The sequence below is a fragment of the Xyrauchen texanus genome, chromosome 6, assembly GCF_025860055.1.
Source record: "Xyrauchen texanus isolate HMW12.3.18 chromosome 6, RBS_HiC_50CHRs, whole genome shotgun sequence".
NCBI classification, from domain to species: Eukaryota; Metazoa; Chordata; class Actinopteri; order Cypriniformes; family Catostomidae; genus Xyrauchen; species Xyrauchen texanus.
The window spans coordinates 2,745,557-2,757,671 of NC_068281.1; positions in this window are offsets into that span (position 1 = coordinate 2,745,557).

The following is a 12,115-nucleotide window of genomic DNA, read 5'->3' on the forward strand; positions in this document are numbered from 1 at the left end:
AGTGCCCTCTAATCCCAAACTTAACAAAGATGACATACAATGTATAAGGATGTGTTTTTCTTCTGTGCAGCCAAATGCTTCAGCCTTCAGCTTTCAGTGATTCAGAAAATAATCAACATAAACACTTTTATGCACATTTTATTGTTCATTTCCAACATCGTTGATAGCCCAAATACTGAAATAAACAGTAACTTTGCAATAAATTAGAAAGTGATGAATAAAAATTACCTGGTCCTATATATATTATTGATAAATTTTTTAGATATATGTGTTCAGAAAATCTCCAATAGTTGGACAAACTTAGAACTTTGCCCATAAACTTGAAATTACCCCGAAACATTAAAGTTTAAAATGTCTAGAAACATTAAATGTCCTCAAAATTAAAATGCCCCCTATGCTCAATTTGTCCAACAACATTAAATGTCTATGAATCTGAAATTTAGATAATATATAAAATGTCCATAAACTTTAAATGTCCATTATGCTTAAAATGTCCAAAAACATAAAATGTCCATAAATTGGAAATGTCCAATAAACATAAAATGTCCATAAACTTTAAATGTCCATTATGCTTAAAATGTCCAAAAGCATAAAATGTCCATAAACTGGAAATGTCCAAAAACATAAAATGTCCATAAACTTTCAATGTCCATTATGCTTAAAATGTCCAAAAGCATAAAATGTCCATAAACTGGAAATGTCCAAAAACATAAAATGTCCATAAACTTTAAATGTCCATTATGCTTAAAATGTCCAAAAACATAAAATGTCAATAAACTGGAAATGTCAAAAAAAAAAGTATCAATTTTGTTTTAAATGTCCAAAACCATAAAATGTCCTTAAACTATAAATGCCCATAAACTTTAAATGTCCAAAAGCATAAAATGTAAAAAAAAAGATATTTGCAATAAATTAGAAAGTGATGAATAAAAATTACCTGGTCCTATATATATTATTGATAATTTTTTTAGATATATGTGTTCAGGAAATCTCCAATAGTTGGACAAACTTAGAACTTTGCCCATAAACTTGAAATTACCCCGAAACATTAAAGTTTAAAATGTCTAGAAACATTAAATGTCCTCAAAATTAAAATGCCCCCATGCTCAATTTGTCCAACAACATTAAATGTCTATGAATCTGAAATTTAGATAATATATAAAATGTCCAAAAACACAAAAATGTCCATAAACTTGAAATGTCCTAAAGTATTTAAATATACACAATGTTTAAAATGTACAAACACATTAAATGTTCATAAACTTTAAATGTCTGTTTTAAATGTCCAAAACCATAGCATTTCCTTAAATTTAAATGTCCATTATGTTTAAAATATCCTTAAACATTAAATGTCCATTATGTTTAAAATGTCCAAAAACATAAAATGTCCTTAAACTATAATTGTCTATAATGTTTTAAATGTCCAAAACCATAAAATGTCCATAAACTTGAAATTTCCAAAACCATAAAATGTCCATAAACTTTAAATGTCCATTATGTTGAAAAATGTCCAAAAACATAAAATGTCCATAAACTGGAAATGTCAAAAAAATATATATATATCCATTTTGTTTTAAATGTCCAAAACCATAAAATGTCCTTAAACTATAAATGTCCATTATGTTTAAAATGTCCAAAAACATAAAATTTCCAAAAGCATAAAATGTCCATAAACTGGAAATGTCCAAAAACATAAAATGTCCATAAACTTTAAATGTCCATTATGCTTAAAATGTCCAAAAACATAAAATGTCCATAAATTGGAAATGTCCAATAAACATAAAATGTCCATAAACTTTAAATGTCCATTATGCTTAAAATGTCCAAAAGCATAAAATGTCCATAAACTGGAAATGTCCAAAAACATAAAATGTCCATAAACTTTAAATGTCCATTATGCTTAAAATGTCCAAAAGCATAAAATGTCCATAAACTGGAAATGTCCAAAAACATAAAATGTCCATAAACTTTAAATGTCCATTATGCTTAAAATGTCCAAAAACATAAAATGTCCATAAACTGGAAATGTCAAAAAAAAGTATCAATTTTGTTTTAAATGTCCAAAACCATAAAATGTCCTTAAACTATAAATGTCCATAAACTTTAAATGTCCAAAAACATAAAATGTAAAAAAAAAGATATAATGTCCTTAAACTTTAAATGTCCATAAACCTGAAATGTTCAAAAACATAAAATATCCTTACATTTAAATGCCCATTATGTTTAAAATATCCCAAAACATAAAATGTCCAAAAGCATCAACTGTCCATAAACTGGACATTTAAAAAAAAAAAAAATATCCATTTTGTTTTAAATGTCCAAAACAAAAAATGTCCTTAAACTATAAATGTCCAAAAACATAAAATGTCCAAAAGCATAAAATGTCCATAAACTTGAAATGTCCAAAAAAATAATAATAATATCCATTTTGTTTTAAATGTCCCAAAGCATAAAATGTCCTTAAACTTGAAATAATGTTTAAATATCCATTTTGTTTTAAATGTCCAAAAAATGTATAAAAAGTAAAATCATTAAATGTCCATAAACTTTGAATGTCCATTATGTTTAAAATGTTCAAAAAAGGTAAAAGTCTAAAATGTTTCAAAGGTCCAAAAAAATCAACAGGATGTCAACAGGTTCTACTTTACATTATTATTGTAATGCTATCATTTATTTAGGGAACACTTTTGGCCAAAATGTATACAAATACATACTTTATAACAGTATCTTAACAAATGAGTATATTGAAATCATTCATTACACAGGATTTACAAGGACAACAACTCTTTATTCACACTTACTCTAATTAAATTCTCATTTTAAATAGATTTATAAATATATATTTATGTACAGTATTAGCGCTTATCTGGATGATTAATTGAACGTGTAATAAATTGGATTTACCTGGTTATAATGACTTTAAATTGACTTTATGTAGTTGATTAGACTCTGAGGTGACCTCATCAAACGATGCCACACTTGTCCTCAAATTGGTAAACAAACTGCTCAGGCTCTTTATTAATTGTTTTAAACGTGGCTTCCTCGTGTTATTAATGGCTCGTGTTGGTACAGTATGGGAAAGTCGCGGGCTGTTTTTTAAAGCCAGTTGGTCAGGTTAATACTCCTGACACTGACCGACACAGAGATCAACCCGCCTAATCTTCCAGAGATTTTCCCTGCCCTTAATGCAATCTAAAGATAAGTTTAAGAAGCCTTAGACGAGCAATTAGGATCTCTACGATTGAAAGAAGGCCTAAGATGTCTATTTCCCCTTCGTTTATTAATACCTTCCCTTGATTTATTAATAATTCAAAACTTTTCATGTTTCTATTATTATACTGCATTGTGGTACAAAAGTCTGAGACTACATGGAAAACTGTCGTTATGGCAAAGTCATTCTGGGATTTGCTAACACACACCAATGCATCTCTTGGGGAGTTGGATCTTTCTGATATAAGAGGCTTGCGGGCCATCTGGATATCAGTGAAAGCCCCTAAAGCAGACCGAACTGCACATACCAGAACAGGACGTTATGAATTTAGCAGCTACAGTATATTGTCAACATTACAAACTGTTTATTTTTAGTACACTTCATATATTTCTTATTGCTCTGGTGTTAACTGGGGTTAAATATTCCCACACAGAAGCAAAACTGAGTTGCGACCAAACTTGTGTCATTTAGACTTTAGTCTGTCCTGTGGTTTAGCTCTAAACTATTTCAAATGTCCATAACTTTTAAATGTTCAAAAATGTTTAAATATCCATTGTTTAAAATGTCCAAACATTGCATGTTCATAAACTGCAAGTGTCAATTATGTTGAACATTTTCCAGAAACATTACATTTCCATAAACTTGAAATGACGATTGTTTAAAATGTCTAAAAACATAAATGGTCATGACCTTGAAATGTCCAAAAATGTTTAAATATTAAGTGTTTAAAATGTCTAAAAACATTAAATGTCCAAAAACATGAAATGTCCATAAACTTGAAATGACCATTTTTTAAAATGTCTAAAAACATGAAATGTCCATGAACTTGAAATGACCATTTTTTAAAATGTCTAAAAACATTAAATATCCAAAAACACTAAATGTCCAAAAACCTGAAATGTCCATGAACTTCAAATGACCATTGTTTAAAATGTCCAAAAACATCAAATGTCCAAAAACTTGAAATGACCATTGTTTAAAATGTCCAAAAACATCAAATATCCATAAACATTAAATGTCCAAAAATCTGAAATGTGAATTATGTTGAAAAATGTCCAAAAAACATTAAATGATCATGAACTCTAAATGTACATTGTTTTTAAAATGTCTGTAACATAAAATGTCCGTAACCTTGAAATGTAAATAATTTTTAAAAATATTCATTGTTTTTTTCTCCCCAATTTGGAAAGCCCAATTCCCAATGCGCTCTAAGTCCTCGTGTTGGTGGAGGACGAATCTCAGTTGCCTCCGCGTCTGAGACCGTCAATCCGCTCATCTTATCACGTGGCTTGTTGAGCGCGTTACTGCGGAAACGTAGCGTGTGTGGAGGCTTCACACTATTCTCCACGATCCACACACAACTCACCACGTGCCCCACTGAGATTGAGAACCACATTATAGCGACCACGAGGAGGTTACCTGTGACTCTACCCTCCCTAGCAACCGGGCCAATTTGGTTGCTAAGCAGACCTGACTGGAGTCACTCAGCACGCCCTGGATTTGAACTCACGACTCCAGGGGTGATAGTCAGCGTCAATACTCACTGAGCTTCCCAGGCCCCCAAATATTCATTATGTTTACAATGTCCAAAAACATAATGTGACCTTGCCTTAAGTAGCTGACCTTTGTTAATGAGGAAAAGGTGTCATTAGTGTATTATTGGTGTCTGGACCTGACGCAGCAGACGACCTGTTAAATTTACCTCGAAGGTAATCCATTCACACCCACCCAGAAAACCTTAAATCAATTCTTTTCACCATTTGTCATTTTAAAGTTGTTTAATAATATGTGTTTTGTGTTCACTGCACTAATGCAAAACTTGACAAGCAGGTAATTTTTTTTATATGTTCTTCATGCAACATTACATCGGTATAGGCAGAGATTATTTAGTAGAGATGGGCCACTTCTATTTAAATGAATGGGAGAAACTGAAACGCTCAACCAAGTAGCTCTGAGCACCCAACGGATGTAGAAAGTCCTGCCTTACAGTTAAAAGAGCCAATCACCTTTTAGATACAGACTGTCACCTGTCAATCAACTCTAGAACGAGCATGCGCATTAGCTGTACTAGCCGGGAAAATTGCGCTTTAGTGTAATGTGAAGTAAATAATCACAATTTATGATTCCATTATTGTCAGATTTTATTGCAGATTTTAAATATGTTCTTTGATCTTAATCTTGACCAACAATCTTTGAGATTTTGGTCTTTCTCCATTCACATAGATAGGAAATAGCCTCGCGGGAGCATTCCAAAGATGGCCGACAGTGGACTGACTTGCTAAAAAGACTTTGGTCACATATGCTAATCTCAAGGGTGTAGCTAGGCTAATACCTACAAGTTAGGCATATTGACTGAGACTGTACTAACTACACAAGACAAGGATGTTGTTTGATTAATTTAATCCATTCATTGTACTAGATAGATAGAAACTAGCAACTAGCACCACTAAATGATGTATGAATGATGTACTGTTGTCACAGACTTAAAGTATAATATTATTAATAGTTCACAGTATGCCTTACACCTAATTATCCAACGTTAACTCCAAAGATCAGTGTGACAAACACAATTGATAGTTGCCTTAGCTGACTGAGGCTAATAATCATTTTATCACGTTAAAATATTAAGGCTGCCCTTCTTTGCTTGTTTCCTCATTATCCTAATTGAGAGCAAATTAGGTAGGAGGGTGCAGCGTAGCTATCAAGCTCCTTAGTTTTATCAGAAGACAATTTAAGCCTTGCAGATCCTATTAGTGATAAAGCAGTTAACGCTTGAAGGAGCTGTGTCATCTTACCATGTTAGCATGGGGAAAGGGGCTAGGATGGATGGATGGATATAGGTGGATGGAGATAGATGGATGGATGGATATAGGTGGATGGATGGAGATAGATGGATGGATGGATGGATGGATATAGGGCGATGGATGGATGGAGATAGATGGATGGATGGATAGATGGATATAGGTGGATGGATTGATGAGATAGATGGATGGATGGATAGATGGATATAGGTGGATGGATGGATGGATGGATGGATGGATAGATGGAGATGGATGGATATAGATGGACGGTTGTCTGGATGGACTGTTGGATGGATGGATGGATGGATGGAAATGTCCATTTTCATGGATGGATATAGGTGGATGGATGGAGATATATGGATGGATGGATGGATGGATGGATATAGGGCGATGGATGGATGGAGATAGATGGATGGATGGATAGATGGATATAGGTGGATGGATTGATGAGATAGATGGATGGATGGATAGATGGATATAGGTGGATGGATGGATGGATGGATGGATGGATGGATAGATGGAGATGGATGGATATAGATGGACGGTTGTCTGGATGGACTGTTGGATGGATGGATGGATGGATGGATATAGATGGGCGGTTGGCTGGATGGACTGTTGGATGGATGGATGGATATAGATGGGCGGTTGGCTGGATGGACTGTTGGATGGATGGATGGATGGACCGTTGGATGGATGGATGGATGGATGGATGGATGGATAGATGGAGATGGATGGATATGGATGGACGGTTGGCTGGATGGACTGTTGGATGGATGGATGGATGGACCGTTGGATGGATGGATAGATGGAGATGGATGGATATAGATGGACGGTTGGATCGCTGGATGGATGGATGGATGGATAGATGGATGGATGGATGGATATAGATGGATGGATGGATGGATGGATGGATGGATGGATGGATGGATGGATATAGATGGACGGTTGGATTCATGGACCGTTGGATGGATGGATGGATAGATATAGATGGATGGATGGATGGATATAGATGGATAGATATAGATGGACGGTTGGATTCATGGACCGTTGGATGGATGGATGGATGGATGGATGGATGGATGGAAATATATAGATGCACGGTTGGATGGATGAATGGATATAGATGGACGGTTGGATTGATGGACCATTGGTTGGATTGATGGATAGAGATAGATAGATGATGGATGAATGGATAGATAGATAGATAGATAGATAGATAGATAGATAGATAGATAGATAGATAGATAGATAGATAGATAGATGGCTAGATAGATAGATAGATGGATGGATGGATGGATAACATCATACACACCTAATTCATGCTAGTGCCGTCTTTGATTTTTAATGGGAATGACAACGAGGCTGTGAGGGATAAACTTACATCAATGGCACACACGGTATAAAGGTGCATAAAGCTCCTAGATCACATCTGATTTTTCACAACTTATGTTGTCTAGAGTTCTTAGTCTACTGAATGTTCTTGGACAGATATTGTATCTATGTTTTGTCCACGGAACGATCCAAAAACCCTTTAAACTGCAGTACAGCCCATACTGACAAAGTCAACCAGTCGACCTGGCATGAGCCGATCCAGAACCCGCAAATACACGGGCCAATTAAAATATATATATAACAAATACTGTACTGAGGAACTATTGTACCTATTAGAGTCCATAACTAGTTGTTTGCTTTTTCCACTGGTTGTTGGGCTGACACAGGACACGAATGAAAGCAGGTAAGTAATCCTGTTATGTGTGAAAATCAAATTAAACCAGACTCATGTCCAAGTGCCAACTCATCCTGACAATGCCTTAAACCTGTCATTAGCCTGTTTCTAAATTGCACATATGCTTCAGATGATTTTTTGTGTGTCTTTGAAGCATTTCCTGTCCAGCAGCACTTTAAATGCCTCAGGATTTGGTGTGGTAATTTTAGGTTGTTGGTGACGCCAAATCCCACAGAGACACTGACATACTTTGGTGTTAGCTTTAATCTAGCGCTTATGTGCTAATTAACTCCGCCTACACCATCCTTCCATACACATACTGTACTCCACCCTGAGATTAAATTAATCCATGACAGAAAGTGACAGTGGGGTCTATTTTGTACCACCTGTGGATACAAACTCCCATTTGTGAACACATAAATTAAACACCAATGAAACAAACACTCCTACCAAAAAAGTTTGATTTCAAAATCTTTTATCAAAATGTAAAACTTGCTCCGCCGTACAGGGTTACTTCTCAAATTTCTCACAGTAATATGAAGAGTGTTGGCTTTTAACAAATATTAATGATCTGATTTTAATGTACATTGCATAGAGATTCTCTTCAGCTGAATTGTGAGGCTCCAATGGTTACTACATTACAGGGTTATATTTTAGGGTCAAGGTTCAAAGGTTAAGTTTAATAACAATGGTTGCCATGACAAATGTTAAAGGAATCATAAGCAACATTTGGGTCTCTACAAGGGGTGGACTGAAACGAGGCAGAATGTGCCGCGGTAAGCTGAAATGGGCCGCCGCGTTATGCAGAATGGGCCATAAAATGGCGCTGCTGTATGGGGCAGTGGTATGCAGAAAAGGACAGCGAACATCCCCCCCGCCAACAACTTTTGGGCCAGTTTCTATGTAAAATCCCAGGCCGATTTCTCATCCCAGTCCGCCCCTGGTCTCCACTCAATCAATGTTTACTAAATAGAATTATGCAGAATATGGAAAATTTCAGGAAAGGAATTGTGGCTCTTCAAGGGTTAAAAATAAGGCTGGTCAGATGGTTAATTGTTGCTCGTATAGTACATTAACGATTATATATAGGTACATGCACATTATTTTGCAACAATGTCAACAAATCAAATTTACACACATTTTCATTATAATGTTTATAGAGTTTACTAGACTTTAACAGAGTAAGGTTCAATACAAGTCAAGCTCAAATTACAGTATTTGTGGCATAAATGTTGATTACCACAAACATTTATTTTTAGCAACAGAAATCTGTGTTCCAGTGAGACCCTTACAATGGAGGTCAATGAGGCCAGTCCGTAAACATTCAAATATTCACTGTTTCAAAACTATAGATGCAAGACGTAAACAATATATAATAAAATTATAGTAAAAAAATATGATTTAAACAACTTTACAGCTCAAATAATACACAAGTTTAAACAGAAAAATTAATGCAATTGCTTTTATAAAATTATAAGCTTCACATTTCTGCCTTTAAACCCTCCAAAAATGGACCCCATTGACTTCCATTGTTAGTGCCTCACTGGAACACAGATTTTGTTTTTTTTTTTAAAGAAAAGGAGGGATGAGTCAAAATAATTTTAGTTTTAATCAACATTACAGATCTGGAACACTGACATAGGCTACTAATAAACAGCAGACTGTAACAGGGTTCAAAGTGCATGTGGCAGGGCGGAGGGCGGGGCCGGGTCGTGATTCTAAACACCAGGTTTCTCATTAAACTATTCTTTATATTGTCAAGCCGGTTCTCGCCTCATCCTTTCCATTGAACTGCGTTACACTGGTGCCGAAATCCGGGAAGGAGGAGGAAGAGTTCTCGCCACTACTGTGCACCCCAACGAAGCAGCCACGGCCATCTGCCGGGGGACGAGGAGCCTGGCCGCCTGAAAGCGGAGGAACGGCCGCCGACCGCAAGGGGAAAAGGGGCTCCTAACTGACCACCTGGAGCGGTCAGGGCCGCTGCCAGGGGTGGAGGAGTCCCCTACCAGCCGCTGAAACGCTGCAGGTTCTGAGACCGCCGACCGCGAGTGGAGAGGGGCTCACTGCCGACGTCCTGGAGCGGGAGAACCACTGCCAGGGGCGGGGTAGACCCCTTCTGTACCCCGAGAATGCGGCAGGGCGTTTCGTCCACCAGGGGCTGGAGGACTGCCTCCGATCCGCCCGGAGAGGTGCGGCTGTCGTCCGATAGAGGGTGGAGGAGTGGCCGAGGAACAAGCTACGGCGTATCGGAGAACTGGCGAGTAAGTGCTTTTTTTTATCTGTCATAGAAACAACAGAACACAACACAGCTGCACACAAACCAGAGAACAGAACTTACTAAATATGTCTGATGAGTTTGTGGTCAGAGAATAGATACATTTCTATGCCCAGCCTCATTTGTTTGAAACAGAAACTGGTGAGCAGTTGTGACAGACCTCCGACTGAAGAGAGCGATACTTAAGCAAAAACATTCTTGGCCAAAATCAAGTCGTTTTAACCATCTAGTGAGATGCTGGCTTCAATTTACTGTTAGGAGAAAGTTTTTGGACTGGTGCCAGTTCATAGCGGGTTACCCAGTGCAACGCCGCAAAGAGAATCCTGTCGCTTGTCATGGCTTGTTAGCACAAAACTCTGATTAACAGAAAATATACCTTTTATGATATGTTTTTTGCCATCAGGTTAAGATACCATGTGTCTGTGGCTGCCTTCAGCCTCTTCTGTCTATCTACCTTAGTTTGATTGAGTACTCCATTTCAAATTAATAAGGCTGGGCATAGAAATGCATCTATTCTCTGACTACAAACTCATCTCGTCAGACATATTTAGTAAGTTCTGTTCTCTGGTTTGTGTGCAGCTGTGTTCTGTTCTGTTCTTAATATCTCTGTGGCGGACCTGTTTTTAGATAAACAAAAAGGTTTTTGCTTGAATGCCCCGTCTCATGACAGATACTGCTCTCGTGCAGTCTCATGAACGTGCAGAGGAGAGCAACAGTTTCACTAAATAATACATTGGATTTCAGTTTGTTTCTGACCAAACCTCATCAAGTCAAGCTTTCCTTGTGGCAAACTATTTGTCCCTCTCTATCCTGTAAACAAAATGCATGTTGAAGTGTGTTCTTAAGTCGAGTTACACAACAGTCAACAAGACTAACAATAATGTACTTCACACATCCAGAGCTGGATTTTAAAGTCTTCAGCATTACAAAAGCTTTATAGCACGTTACATGCATGATCAATACTTTACAAGTCTTTCAACATTTATTCAGCCTCAAGCAGCATGTTTTTCCAAACCCATGAATACATGGAACAGTTAGTCTCATTCACTAATGTCATATGGAAAAAGATGCAATGAAAGAGAATGGTGACTGAGACAAACATTCTGTCACAAAACCTTCTATAAATCTGATCAATTGGTTTAAATGTTAAAGGTAAATAGCTACACTCAAGAAATGAATTAAGATGTACTCATTTCCTCTTCTGTCACTCACTCGACGTTGTGTCGAATGGATCTACGGTGCGTTTCCAGCTGGCGTACTTGCTCTCTGCACGCTGTGCAGTCCACGCCCCTGGGCGCTTCGACAGTGCTTTCATTGCCTGAAAGAGTGTTTCTCCTCCTATAAAGAGTTTATTTCTTCTAAAAGAGTTTGAGTTCCCACTCCTAAAAGTGCAATACACAGCAGGCGTTGAACGTCCTTTACAGGACACGTCTTTTTAAAGATGTCTTTCCGCCTCTGTGTAGTTCCTGGATGCGGTTGATTTCTCTCCACTTCTGACGGTCATAAAAGCTGCCTCGCATGCCTGGGCTCCAATCACACGCAGCGGGCTGGTCAACACCCAATACCTTTGCCAGATTTGACAATCTCAGTGATGAGTCGGTCTCGTTACATGTTTTGTGAGGTCCGAGCCGGTACAACTCGGTAACGCGGCAGAACCGACCAGGTGTTCCACTTCACCAAGTTGATCCAGTGCACCTTCTATCCCAGGTTAGCCACTAAGCGTCACTCCCTGGATGTTCTCCTCCCTAGCCTTCTGGCTGGCGAATTCAGTGGAGCAATTCACGGGCCAGACACAATACGAGTCACAGGTGCTCTGTACTGGGGTCAGGCTCCACGGGCTTAGTTCCCTTTTCAGGCAAACTCCCTGTGATATAATTTCCAACGGTACGGTCCCCCTGTCGGCAGACCCGCTTTTCCCTTGGGCAGCCCCTCTGCCCCGGTCGCCGTCCTTGTCGAGTCCCCCCTCATTAGGCTGGACCTACCACCGCGCCCTTTCCCATGTACGGCTTCACAACCCTCGTGGTGTATTTGCCACATGTTACCTCCCCCTAGACTGGGCAGGATGTGGCCTGCACAGGGTCTTTTCCCCCTGAAAGAATAGG